The following is a 26,528-nucleotide window of genomic DNA, read 5'->3' as shown; positions in this document are numbered from 1 at the left end:
AATTAGGCTTCTTACCTGCCCTTCACCACAAGCTTCCAGGTCAGGCATATGCAAAAATACATAATTGAAATCAGTTACTACTAAATGTCTCCTCCTTCTCACTTCATGTGTTCCAGCATCAACCTTGATCACTTTGCGTGCTCTGCCTTCATTTCAGCTCGGTGCAATCAGTTGATATTATTTTACTTATTTTGTAGTTTAGAGTTTTAGTTCTTTCAAAATCTGATTTACTTATATACAACAGTATGAGCTATTATTTAGGGAACAGTGGCAGCTTAATGAATAAATAAAAGCTTTTGTGGTTGTTAGCAGTGTTTTAAGTTGCTATCATTTAGATTCTAACAGTGTGGTAGCAATTCCACCATAAGAATAGCTTCTGCATGAAAGAAAACTATCCCAGGCTTCTGAAAGAGTGATCTCTTGTAGATCTTTTGTACAGTAAATGGTCAATCAAGATCTCTTCTCTATATGCTTTTTGTCCCATATAGCTCAATTCCCACCTAATCAGGAAATTCAGGACAAGCAAGGAGCTGTCCAACAGTGGCCACAACAAGATTAAATGTTGCTTCAGTACTAACTGGGCTTCAACTGTGCAGCTTTATAGATGCGTCAATGTCCCATCCTTTCCTGAACTATCATTAGGGTCTTGAGTAAGAGTGCATGTCTAGTCAGGCATCTTTCTCTTGAGTAGGGCTCAGGAAGAATCAACAGCACCACTGGCTCTAGGCTGGCTCTAGGCTTCCATTGGATACTTTGGGCCCAAGATCACTCTGGGGAGATCTTGCTCGATCAGAAATGAATGGACGAGACCACTCAGGGTATAACCCTTCATTTAAAACTGCACCCTTATTGAGCCGAGGCACCAGGAAGGTGCTGGTGTCATGGATTTAGACTTTGTTAGTGTTATCAACTTACAGTTCCTGTCTTTAAGAAGACGTGGGCTGCCACTATGCCATCTATGTTCAGTTCAAAAAAGCATACAGCTATAAAGGTTTTTGATAGTGGGTTTGGTTTTAGTTTGGTACCAAAGATTCAAGAGAATATTTGAGTTAATTTTCTATTTCTATGAAGAAACATACACTTCTAATAACTCATATATCAAAATATGAAACATATAGCCTAATTTAGCTATAGTTCAAAAAGGACAGCACACTCCACACTCTTATCTAAGATGCTACCAGCCACTTAGGTACAGACAAGATACCTTTAGATGACAGAAAGCTAATACGTTCAGACTTCAGAGCATATTTATACAGTGTCTGTGAATCTTATCATGTAAAGATAATCTCACTGTCCCACATATCTGGCTCACAGTCTTAACCATCTCTTTGTTAAGCTCACAAATGAACCATCTCATTTTTTCTTGACATTCCCAAGTGATTGAAATATACAAAAGGCTTACACCTTCTCTCTAAATTAGTACCCTTAAACATTCCCAAAATGTTAACATAAGCAGGAAGCATATATATGTGTGTGTATATATTTCTTCCAGACAAGATAAGCTTTAAATACACTTTTGATAAGTCTCATAAAACCAATACATCAACTTTTGGGACATATTTATCACAACACACATCTAATCACCTTATCCTGTTTTCATATCCCTTAACCCAAAATTCACTGACCATTAACTGAGGAGCTTCAATTAATGAGCAAAGCTGTAAACACGCCTTTGACCTTGAGTGATGGACTTCCCATCCAACACATATGGGGCATTGCTCCATAAGTACAATTTAACAAAGCAAGACAAAAAACCTTCCTGATTGTCCTACTAATTTATTTATTTTTCCTATCCCTTCCAGTGGGATCAAGAAAGAGATCAACAGTTTAAATGAACATGTCAGGAAGCCTTGCAGGAGACATCTCCCCAGGGCTTAGAATTCCAAATGCATTCATTCGTTTGTTCATTCATTAAGTGGTGATTTTGAGGTAATTTATAAAAACATAATGGTATATAAAAGTCAAGCAACGTAATAACAGATTGCCAGTGTCCAGTATGCCAGGGCCCTGGAAAGTTGCCCAGAATGACCAGTATGGTAGCATTTAACTCCAAAAAGGGGAAGGGGAGGACATGAAACACAAGATTAATTAAAAGGAAACTGAGCCAAGAGGATGAAATCTTTCCAAGTCACTTGGAGGCTATTTACAATCATGATAATAAAAACTCAGCTAGAACGTATTCCACAGATTAGGAAACTCACCCAGCAAATCCAGGAGGATGCTAGTGTGGTTAATGAGCATAGTCAAGAAGGCTATAAAAGGCAAGAACATTAGTGATTGGGTCATAAACAAATGTTAATAAGTAAAACAAACAGCAGTCCTGGGATTAAGAGGATCAGCTGATAACTGGTTAGACAATGAGAAGCCAAGAGTAGGAGAAAATGGGAAGTTCTCAGAAGAGAAGACAGGAAGGTGATCTCCAAGGAGCTGCACTACCAGGACTCAACAGTAGTCAAAGGGGAGGGGCAGAGTCCCTGAGGAAGGGTTCTAGGTGTGGGATGTAAACACAGGAGCAGTCAATGACAACATTCCTAGAGTGTACATGTTAGAACATGGGGAGGGATGTCTGTCCAGCAAGCAGGTAAACTTCCTGGGGACGGACTTCCTCCGCATGTGACCAGAGGTGGGTGTGGCCTCACCTGTGCAGGTAATGACAAAAGCACAGGGCAGGCAGCCACTCTCTCTCTCTGCCATTTTCCTTTGATGAGGAAGCATCTAAAGATGCTCTCTTGGGTCTCAGCCAAGAGAGGAGGAAAGGACTATCTTGCTATAAGATAGATTCTGAATGTATGTAACCTTTTTAAGCTGTTTGCCTTCTGGGATCATATTGTGAACAGAACGTGAGTAAACTCTTTTATACTTTTATAAAGACTGTGTTGTGTCTTGTATTTTAAGAGGGAACAAAGGGGAAATTACCAGAGTAATTATTATAGAGGTTCTAGCGAACCTGTGCACACGTTACCGTTGCGAACTTAAAGGGTAATGTCTATAAACTCTGCTGATATTTTGGGAACTTGTTAGCACAAGTTGGATAAGGATATAATCCCACAATATATCCTCTCCTGCACCCCAGAACATTCCCACACTAGGTGCCAGATAACATAGAATTGTAGCGTGGGAAGGGACCACATCTAGTCCAACTCTCTGCAATGATGGAATATTTTGCCCAATTTGGGGCTCGAAACCACAACCCTGAGATTATGAGTCTTGTGTTCTACCAACTGAGCTGTCCATTGGAATATGTCTGAATCTGCAGCACAGCAAGCTCCTCAGTGCCCTTCCATCAAAGGCTAGGTTGACGATAGGCCAACAAATGGTTGGGGAGTCAACATAAAGATTAGCTATTTATTTATTTCAGCCACAGGCGTTCATTGGCTTTGATGAGGCTTAACACCCTGACATTAGCCACCAAGAGACATAAATAAGCCCCATTGATTTTAGTACAACTTCCAAATTAGCATGCTTCAATGCACTGCCTGACTATATATGAATGGGAGCTGCGGCAATGACATTGCTAAGCAGCCTGTTTTCTGCTACGCTAATAATTAACACACATGTCAGGACCAGGAGCCTCTTCCTACAGCCACTGACCTTAGTATGCAGGGCCGTTCCATTATTAATGCCTTTTCTGCCAAGCCAAACTTTATGGTCGCAATAAATGTATTTGATGGAAGCAGTCAAACAGTTCAATCAGGGTCTATCTCCTCGGTCTCCCTGCTCCACTTTCTAAGACGTATAGATTCCCATCTTCCCAATTTTAAGCACATTTATTTCTCTGGAACTAATTTTTATTGGAATGGACTATTTGCTTGAAATACGTGGCATAGATAACTTTACCTTCTATGGAGATGAAGCAGAATCCTAATAAATTCCATATATCAGCGAACACTGAGACACTAGTGGCCAGGTGAATTGGAAGCCTTAGTTTTACAGAGCCATGTTACCATTGATTTATTCTTTGCTTTGGGCATGTCTCCTGGGCTGTTTCCATTTGAATTCTATTTTCAGTAAACAAGATACTTATAAAACATAACACAGGTGAGCAAACTGGGAACATTTCTTTCAGTGGATCCTGTTTCCTGTGATGTGCCTGGAATTACCTAGTGATACACATCTTTGGGCAAGAAAAAGACTAACCAGTCAAATAAGTTATTTTTATTTTATTTATTAATGCTCACTAATGAATCAAAACCTAGACGTGCTACACTGCAGGGTTCAAAACATTTGCTCAGCACCAAGGGATCATGCAACCTGTCTTACGCAGCAGTCTAAATATTTGTTTGTGCATCCATGTATTAAGAAACCAAGAGGCAAACTTACTACAGGTGGAGTTCAATGGTTTCTGTACAAGTCTGAATGGTGAAAGGCAAAGATGATACCAAAATACACACACACACACACACACACACCACACCCAGAGGTGAATTTAGAGCAGTGTGACTGGTTCCACCACACCGGGTGCCGAGTCTAGGGGGCGCTGCAGGGTGTCGCAACTATGACATAGTGAAAGATCAGAATGGAAGGTGAGAGGGTGCAGAAATTTGGGTCGCCGCCGAAATGTGAAAGGCCACAGTCCGTCCCTGCCACACTATACCACCCCTTTGCAAAAAGTCCCTATTGTACATTATATATAGAACGGCAGTTGTTTTAAAAAGGGGCAGGGGGTAGAAGAACATATAGATGCCCACCTCCATAAGCCCTGACACTTTTAAGGTGCTGGTAATCTGGTCCCTAAGAATTTAAGAATTGCCTTACTGAGTCAAACTATCCTGCAAACTGGGTTCTAACAAAGCAGCATAGGCTTATTGACTGCTTGGAGATATTCCATCTCAGGTGGGAAGAGAACAGCATCAGCTGTTGATAGCAGAAGACAGGTCACCTGTCCAAATATTTTCCTCCTCAGTTTAATTAGTTGATTATTAAAATGACTGATGTGGGGGGAAGAGAACTGAGATGCAGCTCCTGACCGTGGTACTGCGAGTGCCTGGTCTTTTCTCTTCCCAGAAAGACTTGCCAGTGTCCAAACCTAACACAGTTCTACGTTGACACACATGAGAATATCTGTGTGTGAGTTCTGAGGGACACTTGGAGAGTGTCTATACCCTGCTGTATCCGACTCCTAACTGCTGAGTAGATTCATATTAAACCTAAGAACTGAACCAAATTTCTCCCCCATCCTTACTGCTGAGTGACTGAGTGTCAGGATGCTGCCAGTGGCTCCCGGCTGGTTGCCCAGGAATTATAAAGACAAGGAAAAGTTTCTTACAGCCTTTTTTTTTAATTTAAGTCTTTACAGAGAGAGGCTATAGAACCCAGCCTCTTGGATAACGGCGTTGTCCTGAGTGAATCTCCACCCTCCCCTGTCTCTTCCTCATTCGTCATCATCATCATCTCCTCTACGGGTGCCGCTATGTGCCCTCTGTCTTTGAGCTCTTTGCTCTCCTACTTTTAAGGCTCGCCGGGTTCTGGGAGATGGAGGGTCTGGAATGCTTTCTAATGATGTGTCAGCCAGGTGTTGCTCTGGCTCTTCCATGATTTCCCAACTTCCTCCCTCATCTGCCTGTGAGCTGCGACCTCCCTCAAACCTCTGTTGTAATTCTATACTGCCTTCCTCTTCCTCCTCCCTGGAAGGGTCAGGATGGGAAGGTGGTCTCCACCATTCCTCCTCTGCCCAGTTCCAGACGCTGAGTGAGAAGTGATACTTTTAAAAGAAAGTTAAAAGAAACAATTTATAGCTGAAGCTCAGGGGCCAAACAGTATTTTAAGAATCTCTAGAAGATGGATACCTGTTTCCCCTTATTCATTTATTACCATTATTTATACCCCACCTTTCAGAATACATATCCTTTCAAGGAGGTTTTACAGGTTACATGAAACTTTGAACAAACCGCCATAAACAATAAGAACATTTGAAAAGTCCCCAGGATTTCCCCCTCAGGACAGTTGATGGGAGAAGCTATGGGAGTTTATCTGCGGCAGGCCCCAAGACGGTCTTTGTCTCCCTTCCTCTGCTGGAATCTGACCTAAAGGCTGCTGTCCATTAGAATATAAAATAATGAGCTAGAGAGACAAGTAATCTGACCAGGTTTAAGGCAGGAATCTTGATCCAGAAAGTCTTGCTGCCTTCGCTTCAAAAACAGCCTTTAAGACCAAAAAGCTGACCGCTTTTGGCAACCTGCATCACTGAGTGCTGTCGTCATGATAAACCGCCTTTGCATCCATCATACATTTTGTATCAATGACCTTAGTAAACAACTTCTGCAGGTATTGCATCTCCCATAAATAGATTGCCGCGAGTTTATGGGATACCTTCAGATCTCAATGACACAACATTTTTTTCATTGATAGAGAACATAAAGAGCTGGTGATGTACGGGATATTATAGAACCTGGCTACTTGCATGTTTGGATTTATCAATGAACTCCTCCCTCCCTAAAAAATAAATAAAAAATCCCAGTCGTTCAAAACTCAGTAACAGCGGCTCAGGTGATAATCTAAATGCCAGTTTTATACTTACTTGCTGCAGTTGCAAATGATTCCTTTGTTGCGTTTCCTCAGCGTGGTGCAGATATATGACAGAAAATTGATTTAGGCAGGTATTTATTGATTTACTTTCTAGCAAGAAAAAATGTACATTAACATGAATGCACTCGGGTTCTCCTCCTCTTCCCATCTCTTGTTGAATTCCCTTCTGATATGGTCATTCTCTTAAGGAAATAACATGTTCCAGTCTGGGGTTCCAGTTCTTCTCCTATGACTTTGGCATGTGGTACCCAGGCAGAGGAAGTCAAGAGAACGAAAGTGTGTGGGGGGGATTTGGTTCAGTTTGCATTTTAATGTAAAACTACATGGCATCATGGTTCTCAGGGACTTCCTGTGATGTCACATGACATCAGCTGTCGAACAGTTTGTTGTGAGGTGCTCACTTTCTACTACAGTGGTACCTTGGGTTACATACGCTTCAGGTTACATATGCTTCAGGTTACAGACTCCGCTAACCCAGAAATAGTACCTCGAGTTAAGAACTTTGTTTCAGGATGAGAACAGAAATTGTGCTCCGGTGGCGTGGCGGCAGCAGGAGGCCCCATTAGCTAAAGTGGTGCTTCAGGTTAAGAACAGTTTCAGGTTAAGAACGGACCTCCGGAATGAATTAAGTACTTAACCCGAGGTACCACTGTACTTACTTAGCATTGACCAAAACAAATGAATGTATATTGAAATGCAGTTCTCCTTCCAGATCTGCACTTCTTCACCCAAATAATGAATACACATATTTGTATATTATGGGTGTGTGCATAAATATTAGTGAAAACAAACATAAACATGCATAACATTATAGGAAACTGCTTGTTAAAAATGTATATAAGGCAAAGTTGCATACAAAAAATGGTATACTGAATATGTGTGGAAATGCTGGTGAATTTTCACGGGATCTTCGTAAATAAATAAATCTGTAAACTGATGCTCAGATATGGAGAACTGAATGTAAGATAGTAAAAATGAGGTACCAAGAGAAAGTGAAATTGACAGATCCATCCATCCCTAGTAAGGATGATGTATAAATGGGTTACTATACAGCTATAGTAATTGCATGTTTAGATGAGCTAAGACTAGTGCCACTTACTAAAGGAGCTGAAAACTGTATGAGTGACAGTTCGTATTCTGATAAATCACCCTGAATGAATTTTTCATTCGTTCCCTCCCCCCCCCCCCCCCGTTGACAAACATGTTCATAAACTAAGTGGAAGGATAACCAGCAATTACTGGTTGATGTGAGGATGTAAGGCTAAGAGGAAATAAGAAGCACCCGACTGCATTGGTCTGACTGCACTGGCTGGCAATTAGTTTCCAGGCCCTATTTTGACCTATAAACTCTTAAATGGCTCAGGACACCAATACCTCAAGGACAGCTTCTTCCCATATGAACCTACCTGGACCCTGAGATCATCTTCTGAGGTCCTTCTTCGTGCACCTCCTCCTTGAGAGGTCCAGAGGGTGGCAACATGTGAACAGGCCTTTCTTTGCCATGGCTGCCCTTCTGTGGAATGCCTGGCGCCTTTATTATGTACCTTTAGGAGCCAGGCAAAAACGCTCCTCTTTAACCAGGCATTTGGTTGACTGACATCCAATGCCCTTTTAAAATGTGGTTTTTTGGGGGGGGGGGGCATTATTGGGTTGTTTTTATTTTTATTATGTATTTTGTGTTTTTATATTGTGATCTTATCCTGTAAACTGCCCTGAAGTCTGTGGTATAAAAATTTAATTAATAACAACAACAATAATAATTTTAGATGGTTGTAACCTGCCCTGGGACCTGCTAGTGAAGGAGGGTAATTAAATCAATAAACACGCAAGGGTTTATTCTGGTTTTCTGGACTTCTGGTTTTCCAATGTTCAGCAATATAGGACGACACAAAAAAGAAGGGTAGGACTACTTGAATATAAAAGAATAAATTTCATTTTACATACTTGCGAAAAGCTGAACATGGATTAAAAGCCATATAAGGAAACTTAGTAGTGTCAGTTGAGAGTAGTGTCAGTTGAGTGCTGGTGGTTGCTGGGTTGCGGAGGTCCTTTTTTTTTTTTTTTTTAAAGCAATTTATTAAATTTTACAATAAAAATAGACATAATAAACAATGTAACATCGATCTTAACATATTTTCACATTTTCTTTGGACTTCCTCACATCTCCCGCTCCCATTTTCATCGTTAAAACATTTTGTCAGCAATTTATCATCTTATTTAAAATCTTATATCCCTTCTATATTTCATACTCATATAATTCTCAAAAGGAGCTAAATTTTCACAGTCTTACTTAATTTCTTAAAAACCTTCTAAATTTAGTGGTGCTCAGTTGTTTTAGTCTAGCATCTTATTTAGCATTCACTCAAATTACAATGTTTTTGTAAATAGTTCTTAAATTTCTTCCAATCCTCCTCAATCCTCTCTTCTCCCAGGTCACGGATTCTGCCGGTCATTTCAGCCAGTTCCATGTAGTCTATCAGTTGTATCTGCCATTCTTCCAGTGTGGGTAGATCTTGAATTTTCCAGTGTTTTGCGAGAAGTATCCTTGCTGCTGTTGTTGCATACATAAAAAATGTCTGGTCCTTCTTTGCCACCCCTTGGCCGACAATACCCAAAAGGAAAGCCTCTGGTTTCTTAGTGAAGGTATATTTAAATACCTTTTTCAGTTCATTATAAATCATTTCCCAGAACGCCTTCACTTTAGGGCAAGTCCACCAGAGGTGGAAGAACGTTCCCTCACACTCTTTACATTTCCAACACTTATTATCAGACAGGTGGTAAATTTTAGCAAGTTTGACTGGGGTCATATACCATCTATAAATCATTTTCATTACATTTTCTTTCAGGGCGTTACATGCAGTAAATTTCAATCCATTAATCCACAACCTCTCCCAGTCCTCAAACATGATATTATGCCCAATGTCCTGTGCCCACCTTATCATAGCCGATTTAACCGTTTCGTCTTGTGTATTCCATTTCAACAGCAAGTTATACATCCTTGAAAGTACCTTAATCTTTGGTTCTAACAATTCTGTTTCTAGTTTCGATTTCTCCACCTGGAACCCTAATTTCTTATCATTTTTGAAAACTTCTTTGATCTGAGCGTAGTGTAACCAATCTCGCACTTTGTCTTTCATTTTCTCTAGACTCTGCAATTTCCATTTGTCTCCATCCTTTTCTAGTATTTCCCAATATTTTGGCCATTTAGCCTCCATATTGGGTCTTTTTCGGGCCTTGGCTTCCAAAGGTGAAAGCCACCTTGGTGTTTTATTTTCCAGCAAGTCTTTATATTTTGACCAGACATTAAACAATGATTTTCTGACAATATGGTTCTTAAAGGCCTTGTTTGCTTTAACCTTATCATACCATAAATATGCATGCCATCCAAAGGTATTGTTAAACCCTTCCAAATCCAACACATCAGTGTCTTCAAGAAGTAGCCAGTCTTTTAGCCAGCAAAACGCTGCGGCTTCGTAATACAACTTTAAGTCTGGCAGGGCAAAGCCCCCTCTTTGTTTTGCATCGGTTAATATCTTAAACTTAATTCTGGGCTTTTTGCCCTGCCAGACAAATTTGGAAATATCTCTCTGCCACTTCTGAAAGCACTCCGTTTTGTCCAAAACCTGAAGTGTTTGAAATAAGAACAACATCCTTGGCAATACATTCATCTTGATAGCAGCAATTCGGCCTAACAAAGAAAGTTTCAATTTTGACCAACTATCTAAGTCTCTCTTAATTTCTGTCCAACATTTTTCATAATTATCCTTAAATAGACTTAGATTTTTTACTGTTATGTTTACCCCTAAGTATTTTACTTTTTTTACCACATTAAGTTCCATCTCATTCTGAAACCGTTCTGACTCTGTATTAGTCAAGTTTTTCCCCAAAACCTTAGTTTTCTGTTTATTTAATTTAAATCCAGCCACCCGACCAAAATCATTAATCAGTTGTAATGCTCTTTTCGTACTGGGCTCTGGCTTCTGCAAGGTCAAAACCAGGTCATCTGCAAAAGCTTTTAATTTATATTGTTTCTGGCCGACCTGAATTCCTTCCACCAACCGGTCCCTTCTAATCATGTTCAATAGCACTTCCAGAACCGAAATAAATAACAGCGGGGAAATAGGGCAACCTTGTCGTGTCCCTTTTTCAATTTTAAACTCTTCCGTAACCACATTATTAACTATCAGTTTAGCTTTCTGTTCTGAATATATCGCCTCAATCCCATTCTCAAAACCCCGTCCCACTCCCATCTCTTTTAAATTTCCCATCATAAATTTCCAGGAGATATTGTCAAAGGCCTTCTCCGCATCTATAAAAATTAAAACTGCTTTTGTATTTATATCTGTTTGCAAAAGTTCCAAAATGTCAATAATGTTCCTTGTATTAGCAAACAGATGTCTTCCTGGGAGAAAGCCAGCCTGGTCCTTATGAATTACTTCATTTAAAACTTTTTTAAATCTATTTGCCAAAATGTCTGCAAATATTTTGTAATCCACATTTAAGAGAGAGATGGGACGGTAGTTCTTAAGTTGTGTCTTTTCAGCTTCCGACTTTGGTATTAATGTGATAAACGCTTCCTTCCACGACTCCGGTGCCCTCCTCCCCTCCATAATTTCATTGCTGACCTCCATCAAAGGTTGTATCAAGTAGTCTTTCAATGTCTTATAGTACTTGGAGGTCAGCCCATCTGGTCCTGGAGATTTGCCAAGTTGCATGTTCTGGATGGCTTGTTCGATCTCCTGTCGTGTTATTTTAGAATTCAGGATTGTCCTATTTTCTTGTGACAATTTAGATAATCCGTTTTTTGCCAAAAATTGTTTAATCTCAACGTCATCTTGCGGCCCTTGGGTATATAATTTTTTGAAATATCTCTGGAAACACTTTCTGATGTCCACTGGATTCTGGATATTTTTTCCCTCAACCTCTAAGTTTATAACAGTATTTAATCTTTGTCTTCTCTTCAACTGCCAAGCTAGCAGTTTTCCACATTTATTCGCCGACTCAAACGTTTTTTGTTTCATTAATTTAACCTTCCATTCAATTTCCTGATTTATCAATTTGGAATATTGTGTTTGATAAAGTTTAATTTCTCTCAGAATTGGCTGTGACTTCGGATTCACTCTTAGTTTCTTCTCTAGTTCTTTTATTTTATCCAAAATCTTATCTTTTTTCTCATTTTGTGTTCTTTTCTTCACTGCATTCTGTTGTATCAAGAATCCCCTCATTACAGCTTTACTTGCGTCCCAGATTATTCTTTTTTCCACCATATTATTCATGTTTATCTCAAAATAATCCTTCAAAACTTTTTGGGCCTTCTTGGTAATTTCCTGATCTCTAAACAAATTGTCATTCATCTTCCATCTAAAGGATCCAGTTGGTAATAGTGTCATATCCATCTTTACTGCATTGTGGTCGGAACAGGTCTTTGGGCAGATTTCCACTTTTCTGACCTTAGGTGCCAGGCCTCTAGAAATCCATATTTGGTCGATTCTTGTCCAGGTCAGTTGGGCTTCAGAAAAGAATGTTCCCTCTCTTCCTAGTGGGTTCTTTGTCCTCCAAATGTCAATCAAGTCCATATTGTCAGTCGGGTTGCGGAGGTCCTTGTGACACGCCTTTCACTGTGACACCTCCCTCTGCTGGCTCCTTGGACCTCTAGAGGCATAGCAATCTCCTTTGGTTTGACCATTCAGCGAGTGAGAGAGAAAGTGGATGGAGATGTAAGTAGACTTTCTCATCAGCATCGGCATTCTGTGCTGGTAACGCTCCATAACAGTCATAGGGAACATTTAAAATAGGGAGGTCCTAAGGAAAAGCAGGACATTCTCGGATCACATTAGAAAGTGGGGCAGCTTTTGTAAAACTGGGACTGTCCCTGGGAAATAGGGGCACTTGGGGGTCTGTTACCTGGCCTTTGACACCAGAGTTGTATTTTCAAGACTCACCCTGTTGACATCCAATGCCCCTTTAAAATGTGTTGCGGGGGGTTATTGGGTTGTTGTTGTTTTATTATGTATTTTGTATTTTTATATTGTGATCTTATCCTGTGAACTGATCTGAAACCTGGTATAGGGTGGTACAAAAAATTAATTACTAACAACAAATAATTTTAGATGGCTGCAACTTGCCCTGGGACCTGCTAGTGAAGGAGGGTAATAAAATGAAAAAACACGCAAGGGGTGATTTCTGGTTTTCCCCTGTTCAGCAATATAGGACCAAAGAGGCAGATAGGTAGATTAGATAGCTAATGCTCAGTAGGTGCAGGAACAACGGAAACTTGAAGATAAAGGGATAAATTTCATTTTGCATATTTGTAAAAAGCTGAACGTGGATTAAAAGCCATATAAGCAAACTTACTAGTGTCAGAGGAGCTGCTAGGTTGCGGAGGTCCTTGTGACACGCCCTTCATTGTGACACCTCCCTCTGCTGGCTCCTTGGTCACTGGAGCTCTAGAGGCATAGCAATCTCCTTTGGTTTGATCATTCAGTGAGTGAGAGAGAAAGTGGATGGAGATGTAAGTAGACTTTTTGACCAGGCCTTTGGTTGATTTGATGGACATCCTATGCCCTTTTAAAATGTGGTTTTTTTGGGGTGTGTGTGTGTGTGTGTTATTGGGTTGTTGTTTTTATTTTGAATATATATAAATATATGGTGGTTTTATATTTTGATTTTGTTCTGTACCACCCTGAGACCTCTGGGTATAGGGCGATATATAAATTCAATCAATCAATCAAAATTAAGCATCACTGATGACAGTGAAAAATAGGAGGTTTTAGTCTAGTGCAGGGATGGTCAGCCTTGGCGCTCCAAATGAACTCCAGAACCCAAGTCCCATTTGGCATGGTCTATGCCCAGAAATCATGGGTGCTGCAACCCAGCAACATCTACAGGGCCACCTGACCTCTGGTCTAGTGCATAAACCCAAAGGACCTAAAATTCAGTTTATACTGGGGCAGTCCTAGGTATTTGGGCCCACAGTAATATTAATCACACATCTTTTCATCACCACGATCTGCGGAGTTAGCGGCTTATTCTAAGTCCAAAGACCACAGAATCAAAATACTAGGCAAGACACATCGTTCATGCCAAGGCTGCTTCATAATTTACAATTATTGTGTGCACCTGTATTAGCTACACAAAAACAGTAACAAATATATGTTTTAAAATGTGCACTTCAGATGCGGATACTCAGAAAGGAGGCCCCAAATTTCATCATGGTCGACCTTTGTTGGGAAAGGGTAAGTAACGTTTTTGAGGCTGTATCATGTGAAGTGTCCCACATGACAGGAAGGATGTTAGAAGCATGACCAGTAACTAATCCTATGGCTCCTGGTTAGCAATCTAGTGTCCTTATTTCTATATCCCTATAAATACAACTGATTAAAAATAATGGAATGGCCAGTATTGGGCCAGCTCATGTTGATTTAGGCCCTGAGGAACAGCATTTTACTCTGGAGCAGTTGAAGGAGTAATCTTTAACAACCTTGCAGGGTTTTCTTTCCTTCCTGAAGGAGAAAGGAGCTGATTAAGTTAAGTGATTGCCAAGTGTATTATAAGTTTAACAAAGCTCACATCATATTTCCCCCCTTACATGCCATACAGTAATTGTGCAAAATGCATGATTTTACTTTGGCAGCATTATTCAAACTTAATTACAGTGCTAAGAAGCAACCACAACTGAAAGAGAAAAAGCTACGTTGCTCCAGAGATCAGCGTGGCATTTCTGGCTTTAAAAAACACAGTTCTTTTGTCAGGGAAATAAACTGTGTGGAAAGAACTTTTTTGCTGTATAGAAAGCACATTTAAAACAAACTTTAAACAGACATCTGAATAGATTTAAACAGCTACTTGGTCCGTAGCTTTTAAGATAACACTTCTTTCATTGCCTTCCCATAGTTCAGTCCTCTATACACAATAGATAGACACTAGACATTTTTTTAAGGCCCTGGAGGTAGATTGTTCTCTTAAGTAAAAAAGATGTTAAATAAGGAAATGACAGAAGGCCATGCATTTCAGTAGTGGCATAGCGTTTGTTGCCAGCACCCGGGGCTGCATGGAGGGGGGTGGGAGGGAGGGAAACGGACTGATTACACAAGCACATTCAACTGCCTAACAGCATCTGAGACAGACACCCAGGAGATGGCTGCTGATAAGAAAAGAAGAGTCGTTCCATTGTCTGTAGAGGTCACTTCCTGGTTCACATGGAAAAGCTGTTTTCAACGGAGCCCAGCAATGGAAGTGAACAGCTGTACAGAGGCAGCACTGGGTGTTGAAATTTTGCCCCGCTAGCAAATTTGGGCCTGGGGCAACCACCTCTGGGCCCCCCACCACTGCATTTCAGCCAGGTTGGTCAGCAAGGCACTAATGTTTGCTACCTGGATTATTTTAGCAAGGACATGTATTTGAGAGAGGAAGAGGTTTAGCCTCTTTTTTTCAGCCTAAGGGATTTTGCCCCTTTGAAGCAACCTTCTGTGGACCACATCCCCATGGAGGGCAGGGTTAAAGGCAACAGCAGACTGAGCAATGGATGTGAATTTTACCTTTGTACATAGGTTACTTTCTACACCAGGGGTCGGCAAAGATTTTGTGGCTTGGGCCGGTTCACGGTCCCACAGATGCTGTGGTGGGCCGGAGTGTATGTGCGCGCATGCACGCACAAACACTATTTTCGACGCTCCTGCTGGCATGGAGGAGGTGTGCTCAGCTTCCCATTGGCTGCAGAAGCTTCCTGCAGCCAATGGGAAGCCGGCCAACGTCACGGAAGGTGGTCCCCGCTCTGCTCCGCGCTGGTTTCGTGCGGCGCATGGGAGCTGACCGAGTTGGTGGCAGGGGTTACCAAGCAGGCAGTGGGGGTCCATGGGCCGACCCATGTTCTACACACACTCACACACCCCTCTCTTTGCCCCATCCAGAAAAGAAAGAGGAATTACTGGAGGTCAAGGACACATTCCAGCCAGGCAAAAACACCCAGAATGGGGAGCATTATTTGTTGGCTGATGTAAGGAATTTGGAATTCAGCTGTGGAATTTTGTGTATTTAGGTGTATTTCGAAGGAGCTAGATCTAGATCAAGTCATGCTTAGAGTAGATCTGTGGAAATGAAGGGATTTTTAGTTATAACTTAAGCTCCCTTGACTTCAATGGGTCTACTTTAAATGCCAACTATGTCTGGCCACAACTCAATAGCATTTCCTTAAGAAGAATGAAATGAGGTTCTTGAATGAAGAGCAGCCTTTTGACACACATGCTGCTGGACTATCCATTGATGATTTTTTAAAAAAAACCCTTTCCCATGCACAAATCACAGTAGCTGTGTGCCCACATATTGAAGCAACTGGTTTTGACAATCAGTGCCTCTGCATAAGTGCTGTCTGGTTGTAAGCACAAAGTCACCCTTTACTTGTTCCCATGTGTAGTTTACCCCAATTGTGAGTTGCCACCTGTCAGAGCTGCTTCCAGATCCTAGCTCACAGAGGATCACGCTAGCCAGCGATCATTAAATAAAAGTCTTTATTGAGTTACAGTTTCCATTCTCAAGCTGCTGCGTGCAACTCTACGTCTCATGGTTAGATCGGCGAAGCTCCATCTGAGTCTCCGCCCCTTGTACACCAACTTAATATCCTAGCCTTGCTCCACCTTTTCCGCCTGACTGTTCTTCTCTGGGTCCCTCTGCCCCCCGGGGTCTCTTCCTTCCGGGATTCCTCTGACGCTGACGCTGACCCCCCTGACTCTTCTCCCTCCTTTCGGCGGGCTTTAGGACCTGGCTCCCTTTCCGGGCTGCCTACTGCGCCACTTTCCTGTGCATTTGAACTTGGCACGCGCGCCCAACCTTCCACCTTCCGTCTGACCGTTTCTTCGCTCCCCGATGGAGGTGTGGCCACTCCTGACTCGTGCCCTCCCCCCTGTTGTGAGCTGCCAGCGCTTGATCCCTGGCGCCCTTCCTCTTCCCTGCTCTCTGGTGGTGACGCTGGTCCTGATTTCCAACTGCTCCCCCCTGAGTCCCCTCTGGCTCTATCTTCCTGGGGTGTCCCCCTAGGCTCCCCCCTTGCCCTGGCCACTGGTGCTCCTTTCTGTGAATCTTCTGATTCACTGGAAAGACTCGGAGATCTCGGGTCGTCGTCATCACTCATCTTTTCTTCTGCCTCCTCTCCCTCGCTCTCTGTTTCCTCCCTTGCCCTTGCCTCTGCTCCTGAACCCCTGACACCACCCAATTGTAATTTGCATTGAAACAACAACTACTTCTAAAACTGGGTGTGAATGGGCGCTGGACTGCCCAGAACCATGCATTTATTTGTTTCTGTTTCAGTTATTAGCTCTGCTACACCTGTGCATTATGGGGGGGAAAGTTCAGGGCATTGTGATGTAATGTGTTTGCAAGTGTCCTGTGGCTCATCTGTTTAGCAGGGCTTTAGGGAACTGCTGTTAGAACAGCAGCTCAACATGATCCATTTAAGCAGCTCTAGAACTGGAAGGTGAGACCGATGGACTATCTGCAGATGTACAAATGGATCAGAGGGAAAGAGGGACACTTGCAAACAGAAGCATATCAGGACCAAATCCTTTGGGGACGTGAGATGGCGTGTGATCTACCTGGCCATTTAAAAGACACAGCTAACTCCTTCTTGACTTCTGCTAACTCATCACAAGCTCACTAGCTGTTCCTCAAAAAGAGTGCTCAGCATTCCCTTAAGGTCAGTCAAATGGGAGCAAAATGCACTGTGACCCTCCCTCCAGCCTCTGTACTAGAGAAGTACAGAAAAAGGCACTTACCTGGTGTTGATAATAGAGTGCTCTGCACTTTACAAGTGCTGTATGAATGATGAACAGCAACACCTAATGGAACAACAACTCCGTCAAAACAAACCTGCCCTTAAAATGTGCTGTGGGTGGCGATGGTGCGGAATGCAAAGGTAAGATTATCACTGGAGGGGGACGCTTTGCGCCAGCCAATTAAAATGTTGAATGGCAGCAAGCAAAATGATTTCTTTCTTGTGGTTGGTGCAGATGCAGCTTTGTGACTCTTTAGTTTTATCTTCATGCACCGTTGATGGGGAACCTGTGGCCCTTCAAATGTTGCCAGACTCCAGCTACCACTATCCCTGACCACAGATCCTCCCCCATCCCTGTCCTACATGCTAGGGGAAAATGCTAAACTATCATTTGCTTAGCCAGGACATACTTATATTCAGTAAACTCCAAGGAAGTTTATCTTGGTGGAAGGGCACAGGGCTTACTTTTGTCCTTACAGAGGATGTTTCATGTGCTGTCATTTGTTTGGATTTTAGCAAGCTCAGGCATGGAGAGCTGCTTGAAATTACCTTTCCACCCTAAGTCGGTCTGGAACCGGTCCAGAGTATTTTCTTTCTCTCCAGGCTGCCTCTTAGTCAAATCCTTTCCACCAAAGGAGAATGAATAAGGCAACTTAATAAACAAGCTTGCACTCATCCGCTGGAAGGAGGGGGAAGAGTGATCCAAGGATGCACATCTCAGTGGCAACGCAAGGGCTGAGAAGGATGCAGACACTGTCCATGATGAGGACCTAGTGTGAAAGCTGGAGCTATTAACCCAGGAAAGGTCTAGAGGACACATATCTGCCAGCTCCTCCTTCCCCAAGGAAGTCATTGTTTGTGGCTGAATCTTCTCCCTCTTCCTGAATAGGCCCTTTCTTACAAGGAAATATCTGTTTTCAGCCAAACAGTTTCTTCTACGGTGACTCTGGGCTTCTCAATGCTGCTGTCTTTGTGGTCCAGGGGTGGTGGTGGTGAATCAGGGATCGAGGAGGGCTTGAGTTGGAGGGTTATGGGTGGGGCCCATGCAAGGTGTGCATTAGACAGGGCACTTCAGGCGGTCTTGGGAACAATTGTGGGTTCCTCCAGGTCCTCAGTTGTACAGGGTTTTCTGCAATCTTCCTAGCCCCTTTATTTCGAAAAGGTCTTCCTGGGGTCTCGGTTGGGTGGGATCTTGACAGACACATGGGAAGGGCCACATAGCTCAGCGGTGGAGCTCATGTTGTGCATGCAGGTTCAATCCCTGGCATTTTCAGGTAGCGCTGAGAAAGATCCCTGAACCCTAGAGAGTGCAGACCTGGGTTGCTGGATTCCAATTCACATCAACTCCAGGCTGCATTGCTAATGGTCAGAATGATGGGAGTTGTAGTTCAGTAGCATCTGGAAGTTCGCCATCCTTGGTGTGAGACAATACTGAGTTAGATGAATTAGTGATCTGATTTGATTTGGTAGGAGGCACATCCCGTGTAGCACTGTTCAGACTACTTCTGGTGTGGTTTGAAATGCTTGTTCTGGTTTCAGTATCCTATTTGGAGGTAAGGAATCTTGTTTTCTTATCTCAGCCATTAGCTCAAAAATCATTTTAAAAGTACTTTTATGATGAAAAACCACACGTAGATCATTACTTGTCACAACTGGTATCTGAAGAAGTGTTCATGCACACAAAAGTTCATACCAATAACAAACTTAGTTGGTCTCTAAAGTGCTACTGGAAGGGATTTTTTTATTATTTTGTCACACCTGGGTATCCCTCTCTTTTGTCACACGTACAGATTTTGGAAAAAACAAAATCAGGCATGGATTCCCAGCACAGAAGCAGCCTCTTAAAATAAAAGAAGAGAGAAATGCTAAACAGCTGGAGTCACACTCAATTTATCTGAATACCCTGACTCATTTGTATTATGGCCTGCTTACTAATACATCCTGATTGATTCATTTCAGAAACGCAGTGCAGCTAATAAATCACATTACAAATCGTAACACATGACAAATCAATAAACCTTCTGCTATATTAAGATGCAAAAGCAAATCTTGACAAGACACAGCGCTAAATGCCCATCAGGCACAGCAGTTTATGCTGTAGTGCTCAACACTGACAGAGCCACCGATGTAAAGGCTCTGTACTGTAGCTCCTGAAGAATTGCTCCCAGAATGGATAGAAACCTGACCTTCTCTGACATATCTTAATGGACTTTTCGGCTTATATAGGGCTAAAAACACAGAGCTCCACATGTATTTTTACTCATTTCCCCCCTACAAGGAAGTGTAATAACAATAATAATAATAATAATAATAATAATAATAAAAATTTAATTATACCCCGCCCATCTGGCTGAGTTTCCCCAGCCACTCGGGGCGGCTCCCAATCAAGTGTTAAAAACAATACAGCATTAAATATTAAAAACTTCCCTAAACAGGGCTGCCTTCAGATGTCTTTTAAAAAGAAGATAGCTGCTTATTTCCTTCACATCTGAAGGGAGGGCGTTCCACAGGATGGGCGCCACTACCGAGAAGGCCCTCTGTCTGGTTACCTGTAACCTCACATCTCGCAATGAGGGAACTGCCAGAAAGCCCTTGGCGCTGGATCTCAGTGTCCTGGCTGAACAATGGGGGTGGAGACGCTCCTTCAGGTATACTGGGCTGAGGCCGTTTAGGGCTTTCAGGGTCAGCACCAACACTTTGAATTGTGCTCGGAAACGTACTGGGAGCCAATGCAGATCTCTCAGAACCGGTGTTATGTGGTCCTGGCAGCCACTCCCAGTCACCAGTCTAGCTGCTGCATTCTGGATTAATTGCAGTTTCCAGACCACCTTCAAAGGTAGCCCCACGTAGAGCGCATTGCAGTAATCCCAGCGTAGCGTAGAAAGATTCCCCCCCATACCCTGCCCTCCAATTTCACCTTCCTCTCAGTGGGGTTCTGATAACAGAAGCAAACTTGGCTGCAAGGAGGACCCATTGGATTTTGTGGTGGGCAGGCAGGGATTGCTCCCCTGTGTGACCTTTGCGATCTTTTGATCAGCTGTCCTTGCCATATTTTGCCATTGTCACATCTAGTATGGCTCTAAGCTCTCAAAGATCAAACATTAGAATTCCAGCACTGGGAGCAAGAATAACTTGCAGGAAGGCTGGATAAGGTTTCCCTGAAGCCTTCATTTGAAACCCTGCCAGTTTGTCTGAAATACAGTTGTTATTTCCCCTCCTCTTATGAATTTCTCTACACTCTCTGTATACAGTGGTACCTCGGGTTACATACGCTTCAGCTTACATATGCTTCAGGTTACAGACTCCGCTAACCCAGAAATAGTACCTCGGGTTAAGAACTTTGCTTCAGGATGAGCCCCTTTTCCATAGTCCACACTAAACTACATGTGGCATTTAAGAATATGTTTCAAAATCCCTCCAAAATTAAGAGCCCCCACAATCCCAAACATCTCACGGCCCATTGCCAGACTTGAAAGGTCCAAACATCCCTGCATAGGGGGGTCTATCCAACCCCCCATTTCCAAACCAAACCAAACTTTATCTTTCCAAATCTGGCTTTTTCCAAGTTCATTTGTCAAGTCCAAAAGCTCATGTTCCTGCTGGGCCACAGCTCCCTTCATCTCTGGCGCCCAAGATTCAGCAACATCCTCTTCCCTCATCTGTTCTGTCAGGGCACACTCCTGATTTAATTCCTGGGTGGGCTCCGTATAATTTCCCACTGCCTGTTCAAAATTTCTGATCGCATCAGTCATCAAGTCCGTCTTCTCATGTAGCTGTTCCAGTAGGGCATTTGTTTTACAGAAAGCACGCAACAGAGCTTCTGAATACATTGTCCTGCAAGGTCAGAAGTCTATTCCCACGATTGTAATCTGTAACAGCTGCAAGTCCCCGGAGTTGGTTACAGTTTCACAGTCTCCCTCTAGGGGAAAACTTCTATTTGTTCTTTCTTTTAAAGACAAGTCTAACAACAAAGTTTCCTTTTTCAGATATTTTGTCAATATTTGTTCCTTTAAAATGCGAAGGGGAACAATGGAATCAATGTTTCTCTTCTTATAGCTATCTGTCAAAAACGTTTGTCTCTGGTCAATGAGCTTCAAAAAACGTCAGTCCTGACACCCCGCTCCAGGATCAGGACGGTGGAAAGTTACTTTACTTTGCACTCACTTCTGCAGGTTTAAACAGTCCGAAAAAATCCCCCCTCTTCTCCTGCTTCCGAAGGGGGGTTCAACAATTTTAAATGATGAAAGTTAATCTTTCACAAGCGATTTTCTGAGCTCTAGTTTAATCTATCTACAAAGAAACGGAAGGCTGACTTCCTGTTTAGACCTTCCCGTTTCAGTGCCAAATTGAGGTAAACTTTTAAGTCCAATTTTCCTTTCTGCTCGCAAGTTCTTATTTAAAGTCCAATTGTCCGAAATTTAAGTACTCACGGGTGATTATTTTAGAAGCCAAATTGTCCCAGGAAAAGGCAGCGCTCTCCGGCAACGGCTGTGCGGCTTCGCTCCACGGAAGAAGCAGTTGACTCTCAGCACCGCGCCACTTCCCCCTCTTCGCTCCGGAGCCCGTTAGTGGGTTCTTTTGTGGGTTGGGGGGGCGCTAAAGGTGCCCGCCGAGTCCCATGGTCACAGGCTTCATCCGCCTGTGATTTTTGAAAGGGTCCCCGCTTCGCCGTAGCGGAAAAGACCCGTTTCGCGTGGAGCTAGTCCCTCCAGATCAGAGGGAGTCCGCCATTGCCGATGGCGCCACCCCGGAAGTCCCAGAACGAATTAAGTTCTTAACCCAAGGTGCCACTGTACTGGCACATCCAGGAATTGAAGTAAGGGACTATTTCAAAATATCCCTTACTGGGCGTGAGCTGAAAATGGAAACATTCCACCTCACTGTCACTTCCCAGGATTTCTGGGTGGCTAATGTGATGGCAATCATGCTCAGAAAAGCCACTACCAAGGATGTTGCCCAGTGTGCCAAGCCATGTGTTCAATGACCACTTGCTCCGTTTTGTGCTGTAAGAACTGAATGGCTGTTTCTACGATCAAGAGCAGATATTATTGGGTTGTGATGGGATGCCACCATAAGCTGGCCTTTGTGGAAGTACTTTGATCCCCTTGCCCCTGTGCCAGGTTCTTACTGATGTCCACAGCCCCTATGTTGTTATGGGCCACCATGTGGAGACCACTTTCAGTGCAGTCCCTGTGGCATTAATAATGTGCACTCCATTTCTAGGCAAAAGACACCAGATTAAACATTCTGAGCATGCCTTTTCTAGCTGCCTGTTCTGCACGTAGACAAAAATCTATTGAAGTGCATATAGACTATATTACATCTCCTTGCTTGATGTAATTAGTTGAGTCTCTTTTGGTTTGAGAGAACTTTTTCCCTGGAACAAAATTGATTTTTAAGTTATCTGATTTGTATTGAATAGTGTATTCAAATCTCCTTTCCCAGAATCCACAGACCATCTTTCTGACCTGCATTGACTGAAAATATCTCAGAATAGTTTTTAAACCAAATGCACTTACTCTCAGCACAGTTTTCCTTCCTAGCAAAAGAATTTAATGCTTCTTGTTTGGGCTGGATTCTTTCTCAACACCCCCCCCCCCATTTCATTGTTTAAAGCCAGGTTCTCATTTTCTGAGATCTCTTGTCTCCAGGTTTGAATGTGGGGCGAAAAGACATAGCTGGGAATACAGATTAATGTATGTAAGCATTATTGAGTATTTATAGTGCAGATGTGCGGTTCTGCTTTCATAAAAGCGAAACCCACAGATGTTACGCTTCAACATGACAAGCCATTTTTATTCTGGTTAGGAAAAGATCTTCCGTTTAAAAGAAAAACAATGCCACAAAGGAGACGATGCTCTTGGGATTCGGCAACCACAGCAGCTTTCAGAAGCCCCCAAACTCTTCAATTCAAAGAAAAGCTAAGCTCCTTTCCTCCAGAAATAATCCTTTCTTTAGCAGGTGTGCGTGTAAAACATATGTCTCTGAATCCTCAGCTGGTGTAATTTCAAAGATGAAGTCAATAGAACAGTGTTGATTTAACTAGACTTGAGATACAGCCTACAGAATTTATGGGTAAGGAGTCCCATACACACAGCTATGGCTACAGCTGGGCTTCTCGACAGGTGCTGCAGGGCTTGAAGTGGGAGATGTGAGTGAGGCATGGATCAGAGAAGGGGGAACTGCAGGTAGTTCAAGTTAAGATACTAGCATCACAGCACAGAATTCTCTTGGTCCTGGGAATCAGGTGATACCAGAGAGCCAATCCTGTGCAGCTGGCTGCCGGCTGGTTGGCATTGCCCTGTGAAAGGGTCTTCTTGGTGATGGTTCCCTCTTTGTGGAATGCCCTCCCTGGTGAGGCGCATCTTTCTCCCTCATTCTTAATGGGGCCCCTCCTCTGTCAGTGGGTCCTCCCTGCAGAGACAACACTCTAATCAGCCCTGAGCGTGTGAGAAAAGCTCCTAAATTATTGGTATAGGAACTCAAGAGTGGCTTGTAAGTGCCATGTGGTCTGAGCTACAGCAACCAGCTTAGACCTCCTTACATGTTGAGTTTCTCTGGTAGACTGGGGGGTTGTGGTGGATGGGAAGGACAAAGACTTGATGACCTAGTCCCTCCCAAGGTGAGCTAAGCCTGGCAGGACAGCTTTCTCTATGGTCTTAACTGTTTCAAGCATCAATTAGACAGGTATGTTGGTTATATGAGACTGATTATACCCCCAAAAAAGGAGCGTTTGAGAGAGATGGCATTGTGCAGGTGATCTGGGAGACAGTTCCAAGCATACAGAGCAATGAGGAAGAAAGAGCAGAGACTTTTCAGGAAGGAGGAGAATGTTGGATGGTGGTGGCTTATGGGTGAGGAGTTCAGAACCCTCCCCATGCCAGCTTGTCTCTCACGGCTTTCGTTTGCCCTTTCTCTTGAGCTGAACTCATATACCAAGAGTGTGCTTGGCTGGGAGAAAGTGCTAGCAGTGGGAGGATGAGCCATAGGCAGGCTCACTTCATGTAAACATCCCTTTTGCTGGTTTTCTCAACACCACAGTCTGTGCGATCAGGGCACGACCTGTATGCAAACATACGAGCCTGCCGACATCGCATCTCATTTAGCCCCGAGGAGAAAGAGAAGGAAAACACAGCCCATAGACAGCAAAGGGACAAGTCTCTCTGTATTGTCATATGACACTATACTTTCAGAGGATTTCTGCCTTTCTTCTTCAGTATGCACAATATGGGTAGAAATGGCACCTTGCCTGCTAGTTCCATGAGTGATTTCTTCTAGTGAGTCAGGAGCATGCTTCAAAATATTTGGCTTTGAAGTAACAGTGATATAAGGCTCTGGTATGCAGGAATCGTTGGAGGAAATAGCTTAACATATTTTAAAATATTTAAGGAAGTTTTTTTGTTGTTTAATGTTTTATTGTGTTTTTATATATGTTAGAAGCTGCTCAGAGTGGCTGGGGCAACCCAGTCAGATGGGTGGGGTAGAAATAACAGTAACAACAACAACAACAACACTTTATGATGTAAACTTGAACTGTAGATTCTCCTGTAGTTACACTGCTAGGCACTTATATGCCAGTAGTGAATGGCTTTCTTCCTTTCTTTTCCAATACTGCTTTAATTGATAGATCAATTGCTTCTCTCCGCCCCCCCCCCCGCAACGCCAGCCACACACAGAACTGGAATTCAGGGAGTTGAACCATTAAAAACATGGGGATGGTTCCGAATCGTTATTTATATTATTTATTTTTTTAACAAACTCCCTGATTTGGTTTCTGTTTAGACATTTCGAACTGGTTTTGAACCAGTTCAGAGACACTTCTTGCACACTGACATTATAAAACTCTTAGGCTGTGATCCAAACTCCCCCCTTATGTAGGGGCTATGGGGGGTTTGGAATGAGTGGAAGCATCTCTCTGCTCACGTCTGCCAGTTCAGCAAGCCTCCCACTGTCTGTTGAATTGGTGGATGAGTGGAAGATCCACCAGTGATGTGCCCGCCAGAACAGCCCAGTTGACAGCTGCGAAATGGAGTGTTCTGAGGATGGGCCAGGGCTGAGACAGCCTGGAATCCACTGGATCCTATATTGCTGCTCTCAGGGATTGGGCCTGAATTGCCTCCCCCCCAGCAACCTTCCATTGTTGCCACAAAGAATTAGGTAAGCTTGCCTTTAAATGCAAACCGAATCATGATTTCTCCATTCCCTAGTTGTGATAAAGAGGGGTATTGTGGGTGTGCCTCTATCATTACGAGTTCATTGGTTCCCTCTATTTGCAGGTATCATGCTGGGATCATAAGTCAGCGTAATCCTTGAATGGTGGACAGTGGTGGAGTTTGCAGAGACAACTGCGGCCTGTCTTGTTTTCCAGCTGGTTTTTTTTACATCTTCTCATTGCACATCTTGGACACGATGGCGTGAAAACGTAAGTAGCAATAGCCATCAGCTTAGATGACATTGAAAAACCTTTGTTAGACCTTCATAGGTAAATGGAGACTGCACAGCCAGCACCAGTGGACCTCTGAGGGTCAGAAAGAAAAAAGGGGATAGTGATCATTCCCTTCCTGTGAATTCTGAAGGCAACTAGCTGGCTGCTTCTGGAAATGGGATGCTGTACTTGACAGATTGTGGTCTTTTCCAGCAGGGGAATTCTCTCGTTTCTATTTTCAATTTCAATGAAATTGAAAATTTCACCAGAGAAACCATGCCATTAGTTCCCTAGCAACCACCCACAGCCGACTTTCTGCTTCTGGGGTCATCAGAATGAGGTTTCCCACAGACCGAGACTCATTACCACAAAGGATAACATGGCCTTCCTTTACGCATTATTAACAACTGTATAAAAACAGAAAGGTGCATCTAAAGGGCTTTTTAATATAAAGAAAATAATGATTAGACTACTGTTCATCTTCCACTTGTAATCCACGGATTGAATGTTTCAATGACAGAAACAGAAACTTGTTATGCCCTTTGTTATGCCATCCATCCAAGTCCTGGGGACAAGAGGTCTTCATAGGATCTTCTTTTGGACATTCACAGTCAACCAAGACAGAAGTACTGTTCTTGGGGGACAGGGGGCGGGTGGGTGTGGGGGACTCCCTGGTCCTGAATGGGGTAACTGTGCCCCTGAAGGACCAGGTGGCAGCCTGGGAGTCATTCTGGACTCACAGCTGTCCATGGAGGCACAGGTTAATTCTGTGTCCAGGGTGGCTGTTTACCAGCTCCACCTGGTACGCAGGCT

General features: G+C 43.0%; 1 long non-coding RNA gene across 1 annotated transcript; it reads left to right on the top strand.

Annotated features, from left to right (window-relative positions):
• Positions 1-12,985: 12,985 nt before the first annotated feature.
• LOC308473739 lies at positions 12,986-26,324 on the top strand. The gene is made up of 3 exons (XR_013984269.1): positions 12,986-13,036; positions 13,701-13,760; positions 25,567-26,324. It is a non-coding gene; the product is annotated as an uncharacterized lncRNA (long non-coding RNA).
• Positions 26,325-26,528: the final 204 nt, after the last annotated feature.

Source organism: Podarcis pityusensis, assembly GCF_964106645.2.
Source record: "Podarcis pityusensis genome assembly, chromosome: 3".
In the NCBI taxonomy this organism is placed as follows: domain Eukaryota; kingdom Metazoa; phylum Chordata; class Lepidosauria; order Squamata; family Lacertidae; genus Podarcis; species Podarcis pityusensis.
Note: the sequence above shows the minus strand (reverse complement) of the source record. Positions and strands in the feature narration are given on the sequence as shown.